At 41.7% G+C, this 25450-nt stretch overlaps 2 protein-coding genes across 4 annotated transcripts in view; one reads left to right on the forward strand and one right to left on the reverse strand.

Moving 5' to 3' along the window:
* sema5ba (sema domain, seven thrombospondin repeats (type 1 and type 1-like), transmembrane domain (TM) and short cytoplasmic domain, (semaphorin) 5Ba) overlaps positions 1–24122 on the reverse strand; it is a 224189-nt gene extending 200067 nt beyond the window's left edge. Inside the window, exon 1 of one of the 3 annotated variants that reach the window (XM_037790771.1) lies at positions 23737–24122. The gene's annotated coding sequence lies outside the window, so the exon portion shown is untranslated. The remainder of the gene's footprint in view (positions 1–23736) is intronic. The other 2 variants (XM_037790770.1, XM_037790772.1) reach the window with 2 other exon arrangements.
* The window catches only part of pdia5 (protein disulfide isomerase family A, member 5), an 80653-nt gene continuing 78300 nt past the window's right edge, over positions 23098–25450 (forward strand). Inside the window, exon 1 of the mRNA XM_037790773.1 lies at positions 23098–23267. The gene's annotated coding sequence lies outside the window, so the exon portion shown is untranslated. The remainder of the gene's footprint in view (positions 23268–25450) is intronic.

Genomic DNA, 25450 nt, shown 5'->3' on the forward strand with positions numbered 1-25450 from the left:
TCGAAAAAAAAATGTCCCAAAAAAAGTCCTGAAAATAGTTTTTAAAAAATCTGAAAAAAATTCCAAAAAAAGTCTGAAAAAAAGTTTCAAAAATTGTCCAAAAAATTTCGGAAAAGAGTTTAAAAAAAGCAGGCAAAAAATGTCCCAAAGAAAGGCAGAAGAAAAGTCCGATCCTGGTATCATAGTAAACTATAAAACCTGATGAATCCATCGGTACCAACCAGGTCAGACTAGCTGGTCATGAAGGAGGTTAAATAACGCTCCAAACTTACACTAAATGTTGGTGAGGAAAAACTGTCATGTCCATTTTCAAAGGGGTCCCTTGACCTCTGACCTCCAGATCAGTGAATGTAAATGGTTTCTATGGGTACCCACGAGTCTCCCCTTTACAGACATGCACACTTTATGATAATCACATGCAGTTTATTGCATGCAGTACAAATGTGTTATTTTTCCCTATTCTGAAATGGTGTATTTCTGGTGTTTTCTTTGACAGTTTTCCTAAAAAAACAATCTGAATATATAGAATCGTTCCTCCGTTACTATCATGATACGTATCGTATCGCCAGATTTCTTGCCGATACACAGCCCTAGTGTATATGTACTGTGTGTATATTTTTCCTAAACCAAACCAAGAAGTTTTGTTGCCTAAACTGAACCAAACTAAAAATAATAACTCAACTAAGTGAAAAATAATCATCTCACAGGACTTCAACCCCAGAGCCCTTCATCCACCACGACCCAGTCATTATGTATATTTAGTTGCTTTTTATATCATTACTATTACCAGATGTAAACAGCTGAATAGCTGCTGTGTGACTCTTCTCACCCCGGGGAGCAAATAGACTCTCTTAATAATTAATATTTTAAAAACATGACTACAATTATGAAATGACCAACACAAAAAAAGAACAAAAAAAGCAACCGACCAACTTGATGTCTCTTTCCAGCAGATTTAGATGTTTATATTAAATAACTTGTAGCTCTATTAATAAAACAATTGAAACCCGTTCTAGGTGGAAGTGTTGGTTTTATTATATTCCAAACAGCTGGATTATTACGACGCTACATTCAGTGTAAATCTCATAAAACCCCTGACACCGTACACGGCTGTATGAGCTCATAGAAACAAGTGCTGTGCAAACAAAATACTGAAATCTAATAGCTGTTATATTGTGTTGGCAACACCTGCAGAGCAGAGCTACGGAGAAGTCAGAACTTCAATCTCTCTGAGATCTGACGGGGTGCCGGGATGCCAAACGCATTACCTGTCCAAGATTATAAGAATCATCTGTAGTGTTGGATGAAACTAATCCGAAGCTCACAGCTCACGAGAGAACAAAGAGGCTCGGCGGCTCCCTGCGAACATAAATCTCTCTCAGAAATATGCAGAAAACACTCATTTAGAACGCCTGCAGGATACCGCTCACATGCAAAACAAATCACAGCAACAGAAGAAAGACAATCAGAGAGAAAAGACGGGGACGGAGAGAGAGACAGAGAGAGAGAGAGAGAGGACACCTGAAGTTAAACACAAATTGGCTGCCCCGTGTTTTCTATCTTGTTTATCCCTCATCGCCACACAACACAGGCAGTCCTCTGTCATCTGTGGCGCCTTAATGAATGGGATCACATCTTCAGCAAAGTCAGAGACGCCTGGGCACGGCCCGCCATCACCGCCGGTTTGTAAATCGCCAAAGGGTGACTGGGCGTCACGCCAGCAGGGGCACGCTGTGGAAGCAGCGAGGGGCACTGAGGATGGCCGGGTCGGGTCGGGCCGGGTTACTGAGGGACACGCAGGACAGAACTGAAGCTGAGAGAGAGGAGTTTGTTTCAACATGACAACGATCCAGCTCCATAAAGAAATGTCTTTCCCAGTTTGGTGAGGAAGAAGTGGCACAGAGTCCTGACCTCAACAACCCAACATGTGAACCAGACCTTATCGTCCAACATCAGTGTTGGACCTCACTGATGCTCCTCTGGCTGAACGGGAACAGATAGTCCTCCCAGAAGAGCGGCGGCTGTAACAGCAGCAGATTAATGTCCATGCTTCTGGAATAAGACGTCACATATGAGGGTAATATTTCAGGCTGTTCTCAGAAACCGTTCGTAGCTATACCTACGAACAGTAACGCACTATGATTCATATATATCCCACAAAATCAACCTGTGTGTAATCCACATACTCATGAGCCAGGACAGGTGACGTAGTTTAAAAAGCGACAGAGGCAGGAGGTCGACCTCCGAGTGTTCCAGGTGCATGACGCCAAACGTAACCTAACCATGGCTGACCGTGACAAACGTATGTTTTTTAGGTGAGTGTACACACAGTTGAACTCTCAGCAGTGATGCTTCCACATTTTATTTTGGTATTTTTAACGTTTTCCTGAATATCTTAAGTCTGAAAAATGTCAACAAAAAAAAGAGTCCAAAAATAAGTCTGGAAAAAAAGACGAAAAATGTAAAAAAAAAAAAAAGTCAGAAAAAAGATCTGAAATAAAAATTCTGAAATGTGTAAAAAAAATAACTAAAACTAACTGAGTAGTTTCACAGACGCATTGTTCGCTCCTGTTGCTATAGATATCATACAAACCATCGTCTGATAGGTTGAATATTTGGGTGTCCACATACTTTTCAATGTAATGTGTATTTCTAAAACATTAATAAACTTAAATATTCTCTTCAAAGCGACTCGACTGCAGCGTTTCTACTTTCTGATCAATATTTAAGAGAAGAGAAGAGAAGAGAAGAGAGAGCCCCGGGCATCCAGGAGGGCCCTTCCACTCATAAACTGGGACATCTGCATGTAATCAACAGCCTTTAGAGTCGTGCCAGCCTGCTGTCTCACTTCCAGAACCTTCAGTCAAAGTCTTCAGCCTCTAAAACACTCAGTCGTACCCACGTACACGTACACGTACACGTACACGTACACGTAGTGCATGTACGTATGTCTGTAACGTGGAAGCTGCTGAGCTGCTGTGAGAAGAGTATTTTCTCTCCTGTTGTCTTCTCGCTGCTTCCCGAGGGCCTCGTCGTAATTCACCAGTCCAAATGAGAAGAGAAACCGAGAGAAAATGAGAGAGCAGCATGTGTCTAAATAACACACACACACACACACACCTGCCTGTTTGACCCCGTGGTAACCGCTGCTGCTGCAGTGACATGATGATAACTCTTCATCTATCTACCTTCATAGATAGCCTCCACATTATGAACCCGACCACTGTGGTGTCGGTAAATGAGGTAAATAAAGCCGTGTGGTCAAGTTTCATGGTCTCTAAAGAGCCGGCTGTTTGTCTCAGACCAACCAGGAGATAAAACAACCATCCTTTAGCCTCTTTTAGCTCTTTGTTTTGGTCCTGCTGCACACAGTTTCATGGTCTCTAAAGAGCCGGCTGTTTGTCTCAGACCAACCAGGAGATAAATCCAGTGTGAATACTGGAGAGGAACGGATGCTATAACGTTGCTGGATGGTAAATAGTCCCAATAGTTGGCTGTTTACCAACCCATTCCCCTTAATGTTTACTAGGTGAGAATATACGAGGTGTCGGTGTGTGTTTTTTATCTTGTTTTGGCGTTTCTTCTGCTCTCAAGTGGTAAAAATTCAGCTTCCAATAAAACAAGATAGGCTCATTTATCCTTTTAAATGTTCCCACAGTGCTGCACTCAGGCTTCAGGTTATACGGTTCTCTCGCTGTCGCAGAGACACAGAAGAGATGAGCAGAGACGAGCAGCTACCTGCTACTTAGTGAGCAGATTTAGTTTTATATAGCATATAGTTTTTAGTCAGATTAACTGTGAAATACTGGATGACAACGTTGAAGTTCATTAGATTCTTTTAACATTTACAGCTGAGGGATTAATCCTGCAGTCATTTTTCAAACATAAAAACATTTCTTCACCTGAGGTGACCAAACTACAGCCCGTGAAAAATGTCTGAAAAAGGGCCGAAAATGTCAGAAAAAAAAGGCAGAAAAATTACAAAAAAAAAGTTTGAAATATGTAAAAAAAATGATCTGAAAAAAGGCCGAAGAAAGGAAGAAGAAAAGTCCAACATATGTACGAAATTTTTTGTAAAAAAGACAGAAAACTGTCTGAAAAATGTCAAAAAAAGATGAAGATGTAAAAGTAAAAAAAAATGTCTGGAAATCTCGGGAAAAAAAATCTGAAAAATGTCCTAAAAAGGTTAAAAAAAATGTCTAAAAAGGCAGAAGAAATGAAAAAGACAAGTCAAACATATGTCTGAAAAATACTTGAAAAAAAATCTGAAAATGTCTGAAAGATTTTCAAAAACTGCCTGAAAAAAGTCTGAAAAAGGTTAAAAAAAAAAAAAGGCCAAGGAAAGGAAGAAGAATAAAGGAAGAATAAAAGTCTGACATATGTCTGAAAAAAGTCAAAAAAAATGATGATCAAATAAAAAAAAGGTGCGATTAATCACAATTAACTATTTTAATTGATTGACAGCCCTAACAGAAATACTGAGATTGTTTTTTTAATAAACTGTGTAGTAGTTATTTTGATAGGAAATGAATTAATTAAGTTTAGAAACACAGATGTTCTTGCAGTGTAACTGACGTATTTACTGTTTGACTCCTTGTATATTTCCCCGCTCGACTCCGAGGTCACGTGACGACACCTGATCCTCGTCCTCTCACTGAATGAAGACGTGAAACGAGTCCGACGGCTCCGCAGAGATGTTTTAATCACAGAATCCCAGTCTATGTTGAGATCCTCTGTTGGGACCTCAGCTACAGTTTTAAAAAGGGTCCTGACTAAAGCTGCTCTGGTGGCGGGTGATGGATGAGGCTGCTGGCCAACGCTAGCAAAAGCAATCTGCTGTGAGCGGGGGGTCGGGGGGGTGCAGACGGACGTTTACTCTGCCATCAAACATCCAGCAGCTGATTTACACATCGTCGCTGCAGAGCGCTGCACTTCCTCCCTACTGGAGCTGTGAAGGGGAATATGAAGACAGGCCCACACACTTGTTCCTCTGAGGTCAGGTGAAGAAACCAGACAGGTGTGGTAGTGTGTGTGTGTGGGGGGGGGGGGGGGGGGGGGGGATGACAAGGTAATGTTACCTCCTGTGGTTGAATGAATGCACAAAGGACTGTGTGTTCGCCTGCAGCTCATTCATCACGTCTTCACCGAGGCTCACACACAGTTTGGTTTCTCTGCTGTCGACGTAGCGGCGGAGGGTCAGAGAGTGTTTGAAGGTGCTGAGGTCACTGAAGAGGAGCTTTATCTGCCGTGCACGGCTCTCACACATACACACACACACACACACTATATGTGCACCACAGCAGCCCAACAGAGGCTCCTTTCAGCTGCAGTGTTACGGGGGAGTAAAAGGCCGAGGGAGGGGAAGAGCGCTGAAGTGTGAAAAAAACACCAGGACCCTCAAAAAGGAGCTCTAAAGGAGCTCTAAAGGAGCTCTAAAGGAGCTTGAGATGGAGTTGGGGGGGGGGTGAAAACATGAAAGTGGAACAGGTGCAAAGCCTTGAGGTCGCTTCTTTATACCAGATATGACGGCAGAATAGCCCAAAATCTCTAAACTGACCAGTGAAAAAAGAACGTTTTTAACTTTCTCTGACTCTTCTTCGTACCGTCGGCTCGTACGTGTCAGATTCAGGAAACGCTCCTAACTTCTGTGTAAATGACCCACGTAAACATGATGAATGCTACCTGTGTTTAAATGAACGTAGTTTAAAGTAAAGAAATATACAATCTATTAGTGAAAAACGTACAGTAGGTTTGGGTGCATGACTCCTACGACGGGTCTGGACCACTCGTCAGTTGTGTTGATACTAGGGCTGTCAAAGTGAACGTGATAATAACGCGTTAATGCAATCCATATTTCAGAGGCTTTAGCGGGCTCCGTTTTAAAGCTAGAAAAATGTCCGGAAATGACGGCAAAAAGTCTGAAAACTGGCTGAAGAAAAGAAGAAGAACAGTCCGACATATGTCTGAAAAATGTTGTTAAAAAAAAATCTGAGAAATGTAAAACAAAAAAAAATAAATGTCCAAAAAATGCAGAAGAAAGGAAAAAGAAAAGTCTGACACATGTCGGAAAAATGTCGAGAAATGTTGGAAAAAAAAGTCTGAGAAATATATGAAAAAAAGAGTTTTAAAACAGAGTACTGTAAGAAAAAAAGTCTTAAAATGTTCGAAAAAAAAGGTCTAAAAATGTCCCCAAAAAAGTAAGAAAAATGTTTGAAAAAGAAGTTGGAAAAATGTCCAAAAATGTCCGAAGAAAAGGCAAATAAAAATGTTCAAAAACAAAGTCAGAAATGTGTAAAAAAATGTCTGAAGAAAAAGTCAGAAAAATGTCCAAAAGAAAGGCAGAAGAAAAGTCCGATCCTGGTATCATAGTAAACTAGAGAACCTGATGAATCCATCGGTACCAACCATGTCAGACCAGCTGGTCATGAAGGAGGTTAAATAACGCTCCAAACTTACACTACATGTTGGAGAGGAAAAACTGTCATGTCCATTTTCAAAGGGGTCCCTTGACCTCTGACCTCCAGATCAGTGAATGTAAACGGGTTCTATGGGTACCCACGAGTCTCCCCTTTACAGACATGCCCACTTTATGATCATCACATGCAGTTTGGGGCAAGTCATAGTCAAGTGGTGTAAAAGGCTGAGGGAGGGGAACCCGACCAGGACCCTCAAAAAGGAGCTCTAAAGGAGCTCTAATGGAGCTTGAGATGGAGATGGAGGGGGGGTGGATGAAAACATGAAAGTGGAACAGGTGCAAAGCTTTGAGGTCGCTTCTCGCCATCGCCCTCCCTGCTAGACGCTTCCTGTGAGGGACGGCGGAACGAGGAAGCACGCCCGGCTGCTTATCTCCATCATGCAGACGTTTGTCCTCTGGTCTTCCATCACTTCACTTCCTTGTTAACACGCTAACCAGGAGAGCCACGTGACTCTCAGCGTAACCCCCTCACACCGCCGCCGCCACCGCCGCCTGGGAGAGGCCACCCCGGGCTGGTGTGATGTTTGTGAATAAGAGGCGAGCGGCAGACGCCAGAGACAAATGTTTTCTTCCATTAATCAGCCGGATAGCGAGGATTGATTTGAGGAGACACACAGGTGAATCTCATTTCCTTCTTTGGCTTAATCCAACATTTCAATTTACTCCGGCTTTCAGACGCCACGTTGAAAAAGTAATAGATTTTAGTTTAATAAATAATTCACGTGATTAAACTTCTTCTTCTGTGTTGGTCGAGGGGGAGGGTGGGGGGGGGGGGGGCTGAGAGTCCACCGTCTCTGTTTCTGCCAGGACATTAATCACTGTCAAACTCCTCTGTTTCTCCGTCTGAAACAGACCCTCCCGCCCCCCCGCCGAGAGCCACTTCTGTCGCCATAGTAACCCAAGCCAACCGCCAACCGGAGCCAGCGGAGCTGCAGAGGTGGCGGGACACAAAAGACGAGTTTACGGCTGAACACGAGGAGCTTCAGACTCTCTGTTCCACTTCGTTGACTTAAAGCAAAACACTACAGGTGGATAAAACACTACAGGTGGATAAAACACTACAGGTGGATCAAACACTAAAACACTACAGATGGATAAAACGTCCCCAGCTGATTACTGACATTCAGATAAATATGTTTTGTATTACAAGTTTTCAGAACATTTAAATATTATTAAATATTTTTGCATACCTTTCCAGAACAGAAATGTGACCATTTTATAAAGCCAGGTTCAAAATTATTGTTCAATTTTGTTGACATATTAGAGTCAAATGTTTTTACTTTCATCACAAATCACAAGATACCATAAAAAATAGCCCTAAAAAAAACAATTTTCACCATGTTTTTTTTTAATAAAAAGTTCTATAAATCAGGCTATTAATATATTTATGAACTAACCCCTCTATAAAACCTTCAGAATATAGAGAGGAATGAAACTGTGACGTTTGGTGGATGTAAGAGCTGCTGAAGTTGAGATTTCACAGCTCAGATTGAGAACAAACTCATTCAGAGGAAACGGTCTTTTCTCGTGAAGAGGGTAAAAATTCAAAATACAAGAAAATTGGTGAATTCAACAAATTCTCCTAAAATCACTCGTACAAGCCACTTAAAGTCCCAATGAAACGGAGGTTACTGCGTCTCTAACTGCTGTTTCCCTGTGACGTATCTCACAGTGAAACTGAATATTTGAGCGGTGTAGTGTTACGGGAGGTATTTAGTGGGCGGACTTAGAGTTGAGCTCGATATGGAGCTACAGAGCAGAAGACTGTTGGCTCCACACTCGTTTTGCGTCGCCGTCATCCAGCAGACGTTTCGCTGCGTGTAGCGCCGCGCTGCAGCGACACCGAGTCGGTTGAAAATCGGTAAAGTTTCCCTGGAATGAATTCAACCTCAGCCACATTGTTTTTGCCCGCTGATATACAAAAACATATCTCTTCCCGTCTCTCTCCACACTGCTCCGTTAGCTACTACGAACGAAGAGCGTATATCGCTTCAATCCACAAACGATTGGCCAGCTAGTCGCCCAAAATCTCGTTTAATTAGAGTTTCTGTAAACGTCCTAGAGAGCTCGTTAACTGGAAGAGAACAGACAGAGATTTGATCTGATTCTGATGTTAAAATACTCTCATACTGTTTTGGTTTTTTTTACATATATTTGGCATATAACAAGAGATAAATGAACAAGTAACACAAGAACACAGGATTTAAACTAACTTCATTTCATGGGGACTTTAAGAATGACTCTGTTCATATGAGTGCTTCTTGCATGAGCCTTAAAGCTTGTGTCTCAACTTAAACATTAGTTTGACCTGTTGACTCGTCACAGATCAACATTTCTACGATGCAGCTGTCAAACATGAGGCTCTTACTCTGAAGAGTCTACACTGTGTGTGTTTGCTGTTCGACACGTGGTCGTCTCCGTTCTCCATGTGAACTAACGAGCTCTTGATTAAAGCTCCTCCTGCAGACAGACACCAGCCTGCAGCTCCACACCGAAACACTAAAATCAGCCACTTTGGTGGAGAAAAACTCCGCTCTGTCTGTCTGTCTGTCTGCTGGCTTCAGACCAACAGATTTCTGGCAAGAGCCAAAAGAAAAAGGTCAGAGGAGTGAGTGGAATAATTCCTCCTGAGCGTCTGGCAGGTTAAGCTGGAGGAGCAGAGAAAAGGTGCTCATTGCTACCCAGGTCAAACAGGAAGAGCTATCAGACGGCGGATAATAACCCGCTCACATGTTTCTGGCATCTGAGATGAGAAACAGCCGCCACACAAAAGGATCTCCTCTGTTATTGCTTCCTTTCTGCCGCTCGCTGCTGGATTCAGACACATCTCACCGTGTCCTGGAAACATGCACAGAAAGCTGACCGGAGGCCTTGAAGGCTGATTGAGGAGAAATCGTTGCTGATTCTGAGAGATGATATTATCATGGTGATGATATAGAATATAGTGAAAGGGTTTCATGTTCCAGCCTGGTAGCTGAGGAGATCTTAGTGTCTCTGGGTCGGGGTGGTAATAACACACGAGATGAAACTGTCACAGAAAAAAGAGAAGAAGAAGCCGATAAAGAAACAGTGAAAACAGCAGCAGCGTGTGTCATGTGTCCCTGGCCTCGTCCATGCTGTAGTTCAGATGAATCCTCTGCTCTGTTATCTACTGACGGATGACGTCTATACTGAGACACGAGGAGCAACATGAGATAGGAAACGTATATATTGGTCGCAGTGAAATTCCCCACAGAGGTGGGAGATAGTAGTTTGTTTTACAAGTACAACAAGAAGAAGAAGAAATCCTTTTCACTGGCGATCATTACTAGAACAAGACTGGACTAGAGACCACATTCAATCAGCATCACTGTGAATCTGTTTCAATCTAATATAATAAAAACTGACGAGACTAACAAGTAAAGGATGATGTACAGCAAGCCAACAAAAACACAGAAATAATACGTAAAATGTCTGTTGAAGAACGGAAAAGTACCGTCAGAAAAACAGCATAGATAAACTGTTAATAAAACACAATAATTATCTTTATAAAGAAATATTTTACTTTTAACATATATTTATTGTTAGAGTAGAGTCGTACACCTCTAAAAACTGAATTATAAAAAAGAAAAAAAGATAAAGTAAAGCTTAAAGGGACTGTTTGTAAGAATCATAAATGTCTTGTTAACAGCGACACCTGTGGCCGTTAAGTCAACTAAAGTCAGCGTCCTGTTGCTGGCGCTTGTGCTCGCTCTACATAGACATGAAGGAGCATCGCTCAACACAGTGAGGAGACACACGTCAGCTAAAAGCACAATATCACTCTATATTTCAGCTGCTTGGCAGTAATGTTAGCTGACCAGACGAAGGGCTCTCCATGAATCACTGCTGATCCTAGTGTTGGCTTTTCCTGCCTCAGCCTCCCGACCGCGGCCGGAGGGAACAGGGGAGACGCCGGAGTTTTGGTCAGAGACGATAACGTTTCTCTCTGCAGAGCCCCGTCACTTCACAAGACACGGGAAACCTCTGTTGGTCTGGAGGAGCTGCAGCAGTTATTTCTGCACAAACGTCCACTGAACATTCACTAGATATTCTCAGAGCTAAACTAACTCTTCTGCAGTGTGAAGTGAGCAGCATGCACGTGAGAGGTGGAGAGAGAACGAGCGCGGTGTGTGAGTGAAGGCAGGCAGAGGAGCAGAGGAGCAGAGACTCCGGTCCTGGAGACCAAAGCTACGGTCTCCCCCGCGTCCTCCGACCGCGGCCAACACTGTTTAACAGACGAGCTTCACTAGATACAACCAAGAGGTTTTGGTGCTTCACTGGAGTTTGTGTTGGAGTCTGAGTCTGAACAGCGTAGCCATGATTTATACTGTACGTGTAAGAAGTTACAAACAGTCCCTTTAAGCTCAATATACCGTCGTTCTTTAACAGAGAACTTTGTAAACTAACATTAGGAAAAGGATAAATACTAAGACTATTTTTTTTTTCAAGATCAAATTCCTGATTCATTCCTAAACGTGATTGCAGCGGGTTTGTCCTCGTCGGCCTCCGTAATAAAATCATTCCATGCACCAATGTGTTTTCTTGAAAACTATTGTTACGTTTATGATTATCATTTTGAGGTCACATGTCTGTGGATGTCTGTGGATGTCTGTGGATGTCTGTGGATGTCTGTGGATGTCTGTGTGCAACGTTCAAATCTGTGGGCTTTTACGTTAATAGTTGAAGCTCTGTGTTATTCTTAGTCAGATATCTGTTCTTCTTCGTTAAATAAAGGCTCAATAAAACATTCGGTCCAGCTTTAATGCAAAACTTTGTCTACATTATGACGTAGTATAAGTTCAGAGAGGACAAATCCTTCCAGGAGTCCAAGACGACGTGGAGACAACACTTCCTCTCCCCGGTCCTCCTCTATACCCTCCGGTGGATTCAGTGGTAGTCGATGCGTTTCTGACAAAGAGTCAACAGATCTGATCATATTTAGTGCTGCAGAATCATCAGACTCACGCTGACATGCGGTCGTCCAATTACACGAGCCCTATGGGGACGGAGGGACGGGGGGACGGAGGGAGGGATGTGGGTGAACGGTGGAAGTGGAGAGACTAGCTGCCTGCCAGCATTAACTGCTGCTTTCCCAGCTATTACTGGAAGAATAGAAACACAAATACACACAAACACATGAGCAGCAGAGAGACACGTGCTGCTGTGCTCTCTAATGATCCAGTTCTACGACCCGTCAGAACCACTTCATCAACGTCTGATACTGGGAACAAACCAGTGCTAATAAACCTTTAAGGTAAACACATCATCATCATCTGCTTTAAACCTGCTGCTATTGTTCACAAGACAGACTTTCACAATGCCAAATAATCCCAGAACACACGTTATAAAATCATTATGTCTGCTGTCACTGAGACACGTTATAAAGTCACTATGTCTGCTGTCACTGAGTAAACACACGTTATAAAGTCACTAAGTCTGCTGTCACTGAGTTAACACACGTTATAAAGTCACTAAGTCTGCTGTCACTGAGTAAACACACGTTATAAAGTCACTATGTCTGCTGTCACTGAGACACGTTATAAAGTCACTATGTCTGCTGTCACTGAGTTAACACACGTTATAAAGTCACTATGTCTGCTGTCACTGAGACACGTTATAAAGTCACTATGTCTGCTGTCACTGAGACACGTTATAAAGTCACTATGTCTGCTGTCACTGAGTAAACACACGTTATAAAGTCACTAAGTCTGCTGTCACTGAGTTAACACACGTTATAAAGTCACTAAGTCTGCTGTCACTGAGTAAACACACGTTATAAAGTCACTATGTCTGCTGTCACTGAGTAAACACACGTTATAAAGTCACTATGTCTGCTGTCACTGAGACACGTTATAAAGTCACTATGTCTGCTGTCACTGAGTAAACACACGTTATAAAGTCACTAAGTCTGCTGTCACTGAGTTAACACACGTTATAAAGTCACTAAGTCTGCTGTCACTGAGTAAACACACGTTATAAAGTCACTATGTCTGCTGTCACTGAGTAAACACACGTTATAAAGTCACTATGTCTGCTGTCACTGAGTAAACACACGTTATAAAGTCACTATGTCTGCTGTCACTGAGTAAACACACGTTATAAAGTCACTATGTCTGCTGTCACTGAGACACGTTATAAAGTCACTATGTCTGCTGTCACTGAGTTAACACACGTTATAAAGTCATTAAGTCTGCTGTCACTGAGTAAACACACGTTATAAAGTCACTAAGTCTGCTGTCACTGAGACACGTTATAAAGTCACTAAGTCTGCTGTCACTGAGTAAACACACGTTATAAAGTCACTAAGTCTGCTGTCACTGAGTTAACACACGTTATAAAGTCACTAAGTCTGCTGTCACTGAGTAAACACACGTTATAAAGTCACTAAGTCTGCTGTCACTGAGTTAACACACGTTATAAAGTCACTAAGTCTGCTGTCACTGAGTAAACACACGTTATAAAGTCACTAATGTCTGCTGTCACTGAGTTAAACACACGTTATAAAGTCACTAAGTCTGCTGTCACTGAGTAAACACACGTTATAAAGTCACTAAGTCTGCTGTCACTGAGTAACACGTTATAAAGTCACTATGTCTGCTGTCACTGAGTTAACACACGTTATAAAGTCACTATGTCTGCTGTCACTGAGTAAACACACGTTATAAAGTCACCTAAGTCTGCTGTCACTGAGTTAACACACGTTATAAAGTCACTAAGTCTGCTGTCACTGAGTAACACACGTTATAAAGTCACTAAGTCTGCTGTCACTGAGTACACGTTATAAAGTCACTATGTCTGCTGTCACTGAGTAAACACACGTTATAAAGTCACTATGTCTGCTGTCACTGAGTTAACACACGTTATAAAGTCCACTAATGTCTGCTGTCACTGAGTAAACACACGTTATAAAGTCACTAAGTCTGCTGTTCACTGAGTAAACACACGTTATAAAGTCACTATGTCTGCTGTCACTGAGTAAACACACGTTATAAAGTCACTATGTCTGCTGTCACTGAGTAAACACACGTTATAAGTCACTATGTCTGCTGTCAGTGAGTAAACACACGTTATAAAGTCACTATGTCTGCTGTCACTGAGTAAACACACGTTATAAAGTCACTATGTCTGCTGTCACTGAGTTAACACACGTTATAAAGTCACTGTGTCTGCTGTCACTGAGTAAACACACGTTATAAAGTCACTGTGTCTGCTGTCACTGAGTAAACACACGTTATAAAGTCACTGTCTGCTGTCAGTGAGTTAACACACGTTATAAAGTCACTATGTCTGCTGTCACTGAGTAAACACACGTTATAAAGTCACTATGTCTGCTGTCACTGAGTAAACACACGTTATAAAGTCACTATGTCTGCTGTCAGTGAGTAAACACACGTTATAAAGTCACTATGTCTGCTGTCACTGAGTAAACACACGTTATAAAGTCACTATGTCTGCTGTCACTGAGTAAACACACGTTATAAAGTCACTATGTCTGCTGTCACTGAGTAAACACACGTTATAAAGTCACTAAGTCTGCTGTCACTGAGTAAACACACGTTATAAAGTCACTATGTCTGCTGTCACTGAGTAAACACACGTTATAAAGTCACTATGTCTGCTGTCACTGAGTAAACACACGTTATAAAGTCACTAAGTCTGCTGTCACTGAGTAAACACACGTTATAAAGTCACTATGTCTGCTGTCACTGAGTAAACACACGTTATAAAGTCACTATGTCTGCTGTCACTGAGTAAACACACGTTATAAAGTCACTATGTCTGCTGTCACTGAGTAAACACACAGCTGCTGGATAAATAGCAGCTCATCTGAGGCGTGTTTGGAGGGCTTACTGCAGACCTATTACTGCAGGAAGGAGTTCAGCTCTCGCCCTGTGACTCCATTTAGAAGAGATATAACCATCTCAGAGGCCACGGCAGGTTAGAAAATGAGCCTTATTCCATTTGGAGGCTCTCTTAACGCGACGCACAATCAGGCTTTTCAAAGTAAAAAAACCCGCAGATCCTTCAAAGTTAAAGTAATAGTTCAATGAAGGCAGTTAACGACATTTTATACAGTGGTTTCTATAGAATATTATCACTTGGATTTCATGTTTACAGTGTTTGTGACAGAGAAAGAATTGATAGTAGCACATTTCAGGCTGTTCTCAACACCGTTTGTAGAGACTGCTGTTCGGGTGAAACCAGAAGTCAACGTTGATTTATTTGTTTCGTAACTTCCGTACTTAAGTTACAAGAAAGAAATCTTAGACGACATGAAAATCAAGCTGATTTTGGGTCCTGATTCCTCCTGATAATCATCAGCAAAGCCCTGATTGTGTGATGGCTCTACAGATGATCTTTCCAGATGTTCGTGTGGTGTGAGGTGTGTTAAGAGTGTTTTTGACATCCACCGATCGGCTCAGAAGTCCATCCTGGACGCACCGATTTTAAATATTAAACATGTTGAATATTTCCGATGGGATAGATGTTATTTTATTTAGTTTTTACATATTTTAATACTATTTTTCACACGTTTTTCGTATATTTTAAAAATAATTTTCGGACATTTTTCACATATTTTACTAAAAAGAATTCAGATATTTTTGGGATAATTTTAACATGTCTGAATGGTGTTTCATGCATTTAGCTTGTAGAAAGTCATCTTTACAAATAGATGTTATTTTGTTTAGTTTTCACATATTTTACTGGTATTTTTGGATATTTTTCCAACACTAGGATCAGCATTGATTCATGGAGAGACCTTGGTCTGGTCAGCTAACATTACTGCCAAGCAGCTGAAATATAGAGTGATATTGTGCTTTTAGCTGACGTGTGTCTCCTCACTGTGTTGAGCGATGCTCGTTTGTGTCTATGTAGAGCGAGCACAAGCGCCAGCAACAGGACGCTGACTTTCGTTGACTTAACGGCCACAGGTGAAGCTGTTAACAAGACATTATGATTCTTACTAACAGTCCGTTTGAGATGAATCGACTAATCGACTACGAGGTGGCAGCCCTAGAGAGCACAACATGAAACTATCACGATATTACAACGTTTGAGAGGATATCAACTCTCCTAAACAGTGAAATGAAATTAAAATCCTAATAGATTGAGTGATGGGAGCCTCCAGGAGAATATGAGAGAGTCCTCTCCAGAGGTTCAGACTGGTATTAAACCAGCGGAGCGGGGACAACGTTCCCACCGTCCCCACAAAGGACTCAACACCCGTCTCCCAGCCCAGTCCTCCGGGTCACATCCAGCCCTGAATGAGCTCCCTTCCTAAAGCTTCTGGGGGTTTTCAGCCATGCGTCCACAGCATCAATGGGAATAGTGTTCCTCCCCCCCCACACACTGTGGGAGCCCTCCTCTTCCTCCTCTCCTCCTCTTCCTCTCCTCCTCCTCCTCCTTTTATTCCGGCCCTGCTCAGACCTCCACAGAAGGACAGAAAAGGCAACATGCCTTCACGTCCGCTTCGCACGCACACAAAGAGAAAAAATCACACCGCTCAGACATGCACGCATGCGCACACGCACGTATGAGCGCATGCTTATAGACACACCTACTCCTCTAATACGGAGAGGATAACAATGGAGATGTGTGAGAAGAAGGAAAAGCTTTCAGGAAAACACCTTCAGATTAAAAACGCTCCTTCAGACGACCAACAGAGGAGAAGGAGGACGAGTAGAGCTGCAAGCATTAATCAGTTAGTCAACTATTACATTCATCTAACACTGAATGGTTTGATGAGTAGAGCTGCAACCAGTATTAATTAGTTGTCAACTATTAAATTCATCACCAACTATTTTGGTAAATGATTAATTGGTTTGAATAATTTTTTAAGAAAAGAAAGTAAAAATTCTCTGATTCCATCTTCTTAAATAAAAATTAAAAATAAATAAACACATGAATAAATACATACATTTAAAAGATAAATATAAAAATAAATACATAAATGAAAATAATTTAAAAATAAATAAATACATTTAAACAAATCATCAAAATAAAAACATAAATAAATATAGATTAAAAATTAAGTAATTCATTTAAGAAATCATAAAAATAAATACGTAAATAAATAAAAGTGGAAATTAAACAGAAGACTAAATAAATAAGATAATTGATACAAAGATAAATATAAATAAATACAAAAAATAAATACAGAAAAAGATACATAAATAAAAAATAAATGAATGAATACAAATAGATTACAAATAAATAAATTCATTAAAAATATCCTAAAAATAAATACATAAATAAATAAAAGTGGAAATGAAACAGGGGACCAAATAAATAAGTGAATTGATAACAAAGATAAATAAATGAAGAAGCAAATTAAATCAGAAATATCAATTTATGTCATATTTTATCAATTAATTAATGTGTTTGTTTTTAATATTATTTTTGCTACTGTTAATGGCATATTTATTTATTTATTGAATAATTTATTTATTTGTTCATTTATTTTTGGCAGGTTCCGTCCTCCATAGATGTGCTCATAAGTCATTCAGCATGAAAAAAAGCATAAAAAATGACTAATCAACTAAAGAAATCTTAGTCGACTAAAACGACTGATGAGTCGACTAATCAACTGAGAGGAGGTGGGTCTATAGAAAACTATAAAAAAAGGACGTATTAGGTGGAACATTGTCTCTGCAGCTGATTGACTGACAGCTTGTCCTTTCCATCTCTATTCCCCCTGTTTATTCAGGTACAGTAGTAAGTACACAGGAGAATGCTGATAACGTTGCAGCAGGTTGAGTCACATCAAGCATTAATTAGAGAGGTTGCAGACGGCGTGCAGAGACGCTGCTGCTGCTGCAGCCGGATCACATGTCACAGACGACCAGGTTGTGTGGAGGCAGCGACACTGAGGCCGGGTTACCGACAGACAGAGGAGACGAGGCCACGCCACTCTGCATCCACAAACAATGAGACGCTGGGAGGCTGAGAGGACCCAGACAGACACGCTGGAATTATTCATTTACAGCTCAGACATGCAACACAAAGACCGCTGGACTCCATCACTAGTACACATCCTCCATCACCATCACTAGTACACATCCTCCATCACTAGTACACATCCTCCAACATTAGTACACATCCTCCATCATCATCACTGGTACACATCCTCCATCACTAGTACACATCCTCCATCACCAACATTAGTACACATCCTCCATCACCATCACTAGTACACATCCTCCATCACCATCACTAGTACACATCCTCCATCACCATCACTAGTAAACATCCTCCATCACCAACATTAGTACACATCCTCCATCACCATCACTAGTAAACATCCTCCATCACCAACATTAGTACACATCCTCCATCATCATCACTAGTACACATCCTCTACCACCATCACTAGTACACATCCTCCACCACCATCACAAAGAGCATGAGGTGTTACAGCGCATAAATAAACAGGTTCATGTGAGCGGCGACGGATGTCCCGGAGTGCTACATATGAAGCGAATGAAGTGGCCGCCTCTCTCATATTGTGGCGTCACTTGTTGTGATTAAAATGAGGTTGTGTAGCTCGTTGTCTACCTCACTACGGTTACAAAAAGCCCTCGTTGGTGTCTTAACAATGTTTCTCTCATGAGGTATTGATCCGGGAAGTCTGAATCTGTGAATATCTTTCCAACTTTACCAAACTATCCATTATAGCAAAAGCTTCTGCTGACCAGTGTTGCCAGATCTCGTGAGAGAAACAAGCGACCAGGTCTAGAAACGAGCCCAAAAGAAGCGACCTGACCTACCGACCACAATATGAGAGAGAGAAGCGGCCACTAGATCACTTTATATTCAGCATATGGATGACTTTATTTTGGATTGCATGCATTTATGCATCCATTTTAGCTTGTCACTTTACTAAACATAAACAAGTTGAACATTTAATTACATTTTTGCAAACACCGTGAATCCAGTGTTGTGTGTTGTGTTTTTCGGTGCTAACGTGTTGAACCAGATCGGCACGATGTGCTCGTATATCACATGGCAAACTGTCTTTGAATCGTCGGCAAGAGACCAGAGCCCAAATAAGCAACTACACTTTAGAAACAAGCCCAAAAAAACACAACCCACGACTTTCTCTAACTGTCGTTTTGACTCGTCACAATGACGTTCTAGATATCTGGAATAGTCCCGATGTATTTACGACTAGTCAAAATGCAGTGGTAGATATCTCTAATGTTAATTATGGATAGTCAAGCTGAGCTGTAAAATGTTATAAAGCCATAAAGTTTCAGTTGGTTGACAGCAAAATTGGCCACAGAAAAAAGCAACAAGCCTGCAGCAGCTCAGATTTGCATGTTTCTGCAGAAGTCGTCGCAGTCGTAGCTGAGGAATGATTTCATTTCAAATAAAAAATGAGGTGTACTGAGGCGCGTGACCTCAATCAGGCTGCGGAGACCATGTGAATGTGAAAACGACAACATTTATGTCGGCGCTGTGGGACAGAATAATCACAATCAGGTGAGAAGGCAGCTGTGTTCTGGGGTGTAAAGACCAGGTGAATACTGAGCACAGCAAGTCACAGCAGCGCCTGCAAATCTGCCTTTCTATTACCATCTCACAGAGAGTCTGAATATATAGAGGCACTTTAAGGAAGCATCTCTCCTTGAAACATCTCAACGAGAGAGCGGTATGTTTTCTGCTCTCTCTGCATGTGGACAGCTTTGTTTTCTCCTGACCTAATTACCATGTGAATCCTGCTCAAGAAGGCCACTCTTAAGAGTCTCAGAAATCTCACTTTCACATAGCGGAGCTGCATCAGAGCCGGTCTCAGCTGCAGACACTCACTGCTGCTCGCTGGAGCTTCTTAAAGCGTGGAAAAGCATCTTTGTCGAGGCCGCTCTTCAAGTGGGACGCGAGGAAAAAGAGCATGAGGTGTTACAGCGCATAAATAAACCGGTTCATGTGAGCAGCGACAGATGTCCCGGAGTGCTTGTGTGACGTGCACGAGAAGCTGAATGAATCACCAACGGCAGAGAAAAGCTGCACCTTGAAATGACAAAACAACTCTGGGAGGACAGATAGTTCTTTAGGGATGAACCGCTGATATTCTCCTTGTTGACTATCGGGAAATACGATGATATTCTCCGATGGCTGTGGACGATGTTTGTTGTGTTGCATCAGTTCTGCGCCGGCTAAATGCTAAAGCTAACTAAGTAGTTGTAGTCATGTAACTTCCGTACTTAAGTTACGCCATTACCGGTGTTATTTTAACCCAAACCGCGATCTTTTCCTAAAGCTAACTAAGTAGTTTTTGTCACGTAACTTCCGTACTTAATTTACGGCACTTCCGGTGTTATTTTAAACTAAACTGCGATATTTTCCTAAACCTAATTAAGTAGTTTTTGTCACGTAAGTTACGCCACTTCCGGTGTTATTTTAACCTTTTCCTAAAGCTAACTTCCGTACTTAATTTATGCCATTTCCGGTGTTATTTTAACCAGAACCGCAATCTTTTCCTAAACATAACTACGTAGTTTTTGTCACGTAACTTCCGTACGTAAGTTACGCCATGCATTGCATCCGTATTGTTTTAAACTTCTTTCCTAAGAGAACTGCATGCAGACTGAATCCTGTATCTGTTATCCGTCTGTTATCTCTTTAGACCACACTGAACGTGGCACCGTTTTCTGTCTCCTCAGAGAGGTAATATCGGATGGAGGCGAAGGGGAGATCACGTTCTCCAGACATTAAACTTTCATATCCATTTGTCCCCTCTCAAATGATGCCCGACAACAGAAAGAATCCAGTTTAAATATGCAACCATTGAAATTTTGATGAAGAAGCTGTCGGCTCATCTACCCCACGTCTCCCATATTAGTTAATGAAAATGAATTATTAATGTCGACATCAGATGCCACGGAGATACAGAACACTACGTATAATCAGGAACACTTTCACATATATAACTACAAGGACATGAAGGACAAAACGGAGAGAAAGTGGAGGTCCAGTTCTCCGTCCCCGTCCCCCCCACCAGGACCTGTCAAGAGCCCTCATAAGTTCATCAAACATGAGAACCTGTTTTCCATTTGAAAGGACCGACCCAGGACACTAAAACAGCTCTTCAAATAACAAAAGCCTTAATCATCCATAAGACAAGCATGTGGGTCCCATAAAACATGGAGGAATATATGAATATCAATGAAATGATGGAGGGAGATATGAGACATTCACACATGTTGATGAATGAGAAAAATAATAAAGAAGAGTTTTGAATTCCAGACAGGGAGAATGAGGTTGTTTAGATACGAAACAGGACCGAATGAAACAGGATTATGAGTTCTATTATTCGTCTACTAGAGGATTAACACTGTAGAGAAGTAATAATATGAATATTGGTTTAATTGGACCTCTAGGATAATCACAGCCTCATGAAACTAGAGACCTAGAGCATTCAGAGGATGGATGGATCAAACTAGAGACCTAGAGCATTCAGAGGATGGATGGATCAAACTAGAGACCTAGAGCATTCAGAGGATGGATGGATCAAACTAGAGACCTAGCGCATTCAGAGGATAGATGGATCAGACTAGAGACCTAGAGCATTCAGAGGATGGATGGATCAGACTAGAGACCTAGAGCATTCAGAGGATGGATGGATCAAACTAGAGACCTAGAGCATTCAGAGGATGGATGGATCAAACTAGAGACCTAGAGCATTCAGAGGATGGATGGATCAGACTAGAGACCTAGAGCATTCAGAGGATGGATGGATCAGACTAGAGACCTAGAGCATTCAGAGGATGGATGGATCAAACTAGAGACCTAGAGCATTCAGAGGATGGATGGATCAAACTAGAGACCTAGAGCATTCAGAGGATAGATGGATCAGACTAGAGACCTAGAGCATTCAGAGGATGGATGGATCAGACTAGAGACCTAGAGCATTCAGAGGATGGATGGATCAGACTAGAGACCTAGAGCATTCAGAGGATGGATGGATCAAACTAGAGACCTAGAGCATTCAGAGGATGGATGGCTTTCCTAGCTAGATTGACAATAAGGGGGTTTCTGAGCAGTTTACACAACACAAGTGTTCGCCATCCAATCGCTGAAAAAAATGCAATTCTTGCAGAAATCTCAAAACGTTTTTGATCTCAAATCACAGCATGTCTTTTTCTCTGGTGTTCCTCAAGGTCTTGGTGTCTTAATGTGGTATTTTGAAGGGATTATTGATCATTTTTATCAATTCTCCAGTGGTAAGAAATGGTTAAATTTCGCACCAAATCTGTGCAACAAATGATATCAACCCAAAAACTGCTGCAACAACTTATGAGACATAACAGAAAATTCAGGATGACCATAGAAGAACTTGAAACACAGTGCTGAGCTGCATCTCAAATTAATCTTGAGGTTTCCAGCTTTCAGATGATGTTCACCACTTCTATGTGACATCTACTGTTGACCTGCTATCTCCCCCTAAAGACCCCCTGGATCCCCTAAAGAAGACAAAAACGTGTCTATTATTTGTCTCAGAGGGTTGATCGGATCATAATAATTATTATAGTTAAATGATTTTGGAGCAGCAATATAAATATGTTCTGTTCACATGTTTTACAGAGAGGCAAAGTGGGTTTTTTTTAAAAACTGCAAAACAAACTTATTATATCATCTGACACGTCTCCTCACAGCAGCCGCCGCTCTCAGCTGCATGTGTTAAGTGTTAATGAATAATACAACATCCTTCATTGATGCTGTTGAAGACACCGAACGGCTGAGCCTCAATTAAATGTTACAGATGAAAACAAGTGGAGCTCTAAAAAGAGCTTTAAAAGCCCCGCTGCTGGTGGAGGTGGTGGTGCAAAATGGCTTTCAAGTGAATCAGGTGTTTTGATTAATTCAGCCGGTGAATGTGATATTTCAGCTGTGGACTAAATGTCTCTGAGAGCTGCTCCTGGCAGATAAAAGCTTGTTCAAAAGTGCTTGACATTTAATCACCTGAGGCATAAAAAAAAGAAAAATAAGTTAATAATCCATTAAAAGCAATGTGTTTTCATTTGTCCAGGCTTGGATGAGAGCTGAACCTTTGCTCTGAACTCTCTCTCTCTCTCTGTGTGTTCACTCATGATGCAGCAAACTTCACCTGGCAAGGTGTTTCTCATCTCATCTGATCATCACAGCTGCACAGAGCTGCTCAACACTGCCCTCTGTCGCTCTGCAGCTCCACAGCTCGTCTCCAACAATGCTTTACACAAGAATCACACATGCAAGATGAGAAGAAATGTCCTATTTTATAACACTGACTGTATTTCTTTGTTGCACATCTCCACTTCCTGCTGGATCCCTCTTTAGAATCAGAAATAAAACAGATCTGGGATCATGTCTCCATGTATCGGGGGAGAAATGGTGAAATGCATCCATGTGATAAGCTCACGCATAATGACTTTCTGAGTGTCTTCATGCTGAATTAGTATCACAAACGTTTGCAGGGATTTTGTAGAAGAGTAAAATAATGTAAAACACTCTGAATGTGCAGCACATCCCGCGCGTAAAAGCCAATTAGCTAATTAGAGTTGATTAGCAGTGAGGTCATTATGGGCAGGACTAAATGCATAAGCAAAGTTGGGAAAAAAGGAGGAGAAGATGGTCGATTTATCAGCACACATGTGGCCCAGATTACAGCTTTGAGTTAAGGCATTTTGAGAAGAAAAAGACAACATTTGGACACTTTCATCATAAAGTTTCTCTGCAGATTATATTCTTTAAATGCACATCTGATCAGGATCTGGACTCTACAGAGCAGAAAGTAAGTTAGAGAGTCGGTGTTAATGTGGCAGCAGCTCCTGCAGCCACAAACCATCCTCTGATCCGGATGAAACGTGAGTGGAAAGTCAAACTGTCGATGCATAAAGGAGCTGCTGACTGCTCTGCTGAATAACACTATCAACGCTATTAAACAGACAAACCACAGCTCCACTCTATAACAGGCAAAGTGGACCAAAAGCACAGAAAAGTGTTGCATATTTAGGATGAAATAAAACACTGCTCTATTAGAGAAAGGTCCGGAGAGAAACGGAGCCACAGCATGAATACCAGAATCCTCTATAGATGGAGGAGGATTTTTTAATTCTATCTAACACAGGTTGCTCAGGATTAAATGAGTTCAAATCCAGCAGCTCCATCAGAGAGGAGAGAGAGCTGCAGCATCTAGAAAGTGGCTTTCTATCAGTCATTTTGCAGAAGAAAAGAAATATAAAAAGTGATTTTCCTTTTACCTTTTGAAGGTGTTTGTATTCCCAGAGTTGATGTGAGAGCCAGGAGGAGATGAGACCAGAACAGAGAACAGAGACCGGTTCTGATGGTTCTAGTGGTTCTAGTGTCCTCAGCTGCTGTGCGCGTCTCTCTTCTCTCCGAGCAGAGCGACCTGCAGCCGACTACTGAGCTCTCTCTCTCTCTCTCTCTCTCTCTCTCTCCAAGAGAGGCGGACCATACCACCGGGTTGAGGAGGGGAGGAGAGTATGGGGCTGATTTACTCAATAGAGAGGAAGTGCACATGGAGGAGAGGAGAGGAGAGGAGGAAAGGAGAGGAGAGGAGGAAAGGAGAGGAGGAGAGAGGAGAGGAGAGGAGAGGAGAGGAGAGGAGAGCTGGAGAGGAGGAGAGGAGAGGAGGAGAGGAGAGGAGGAGAGGAGGAGAGGAGAGGAGAGGAGAGCTGGAGTGGAGAAGAGGAGAGGAGAGGAGAGGAGGAGAGGAGAGGAGAGGAGGAGAGAAGAGGAGAGGAGAGGAGGGGAGGAGAGGAGAGGAGAGGAGGAGGAGGAGAGGAGAGGAGAGCTGTAGGAGAGGAGAGGAGAGGAGAGGAGAGGAGGGGAGAGGAGGAGAGGAGAGGAGGAGTGGAGTGGAGTGGAGTGGAGTGGAGTGGAGTGGAGTGGAGTGGAGTGGAGTATCGCAACAGTGTGTCCAGACCAGAACCAGAACCAGACAGGGTTTGTGTGAGAGAGAATCACAGCGTGGACCTGGAGAGAGACAGAGAGGCTTCTGGGAAAAGCATGTTGTTGTCTGGGACTCCAGAGGATCCGTGCGTGCGTGTGTGTGTGTGTGTGTGTGTGTGTGTGTGTGTGTGTGTGTGTGTGTGTGTGTGTGTGTGTGCGCGTGTGCGTGTGTGTGCTTGTCCGTGTGCGTTACCCGGCAATACAACTCCACCGGGCATCCAGTGGTTCCTCCGGTGTGTTAATGGCACTCAGACTGTAAACACACATATATACAATTTATATAGGCTGCAAGTGATGGTTACACTCTATTCTATTCTATTCTACTCTATTCTATTCTATTCTATTCTATTCTATTCTATTCTATTCTATTCTACTCTATTCTATTCTATTCTATTCTATTCTATTCTACTCTACTCTATTCTAGTGACTACCCGATGTAGGATTGAAACAGGATCATTAGAAGGAAAACAATCAGTAGCCTATAAACCAGACTCCATTAAAAAAAAAAAACCTTCACCCACCGTCTATTCTATTCTATTCTATTCTATTCTAGTGACTACCCCGATGTAGGATTTAAACAGGCACGTACATTATTATTTATTGCACAACATCACGAGAAGGAAAACAATCGGTAGCCTATAAACCAAACTCCATTAAAAAAATCATGAATTTATGCACAAACAACCCTCCACTGTTGATTCTATTCTATTCTATTCTATTCTACCTGTCTTGCATCATGTCGGCTATAAACACAACAGGTTTTTGCATTCAGAATTTAGCCTATTTATGCTGTTTTCTTTCTTTATACCACAGTTTTATATCTAAACCCGGTGGGCAAAATTAACTGAAAAATAAAGTTAATTTAAATGCTCCTCGATTCCTATTTTATTCTTTATTTATATTCAGTACAAGGTAGAAAAAAAACAGGTAAATGTTTTTTTTTATTTTGAATTTGTGGTCCATTCCTATATATTATCTGTACAGGCTACTGGTTCAATGAGA

The sequence above is a fragment of the Sebastes umbrosus genome, chromosome 13, assembly GCF_015220745.1.
Source record: "Sebastes umbrosus isolate fSebUmb1 chromosome 13, fSebUmb1.pri, whole genome shotgun sequence".
NCBI classification, from domain to species: domain Eukaryota; kingdom Metazoa; phylum Chordata; class Actinopteri; order Perciformes; family Sebastidae; genus Sebastes; species Sebastes umbrosus.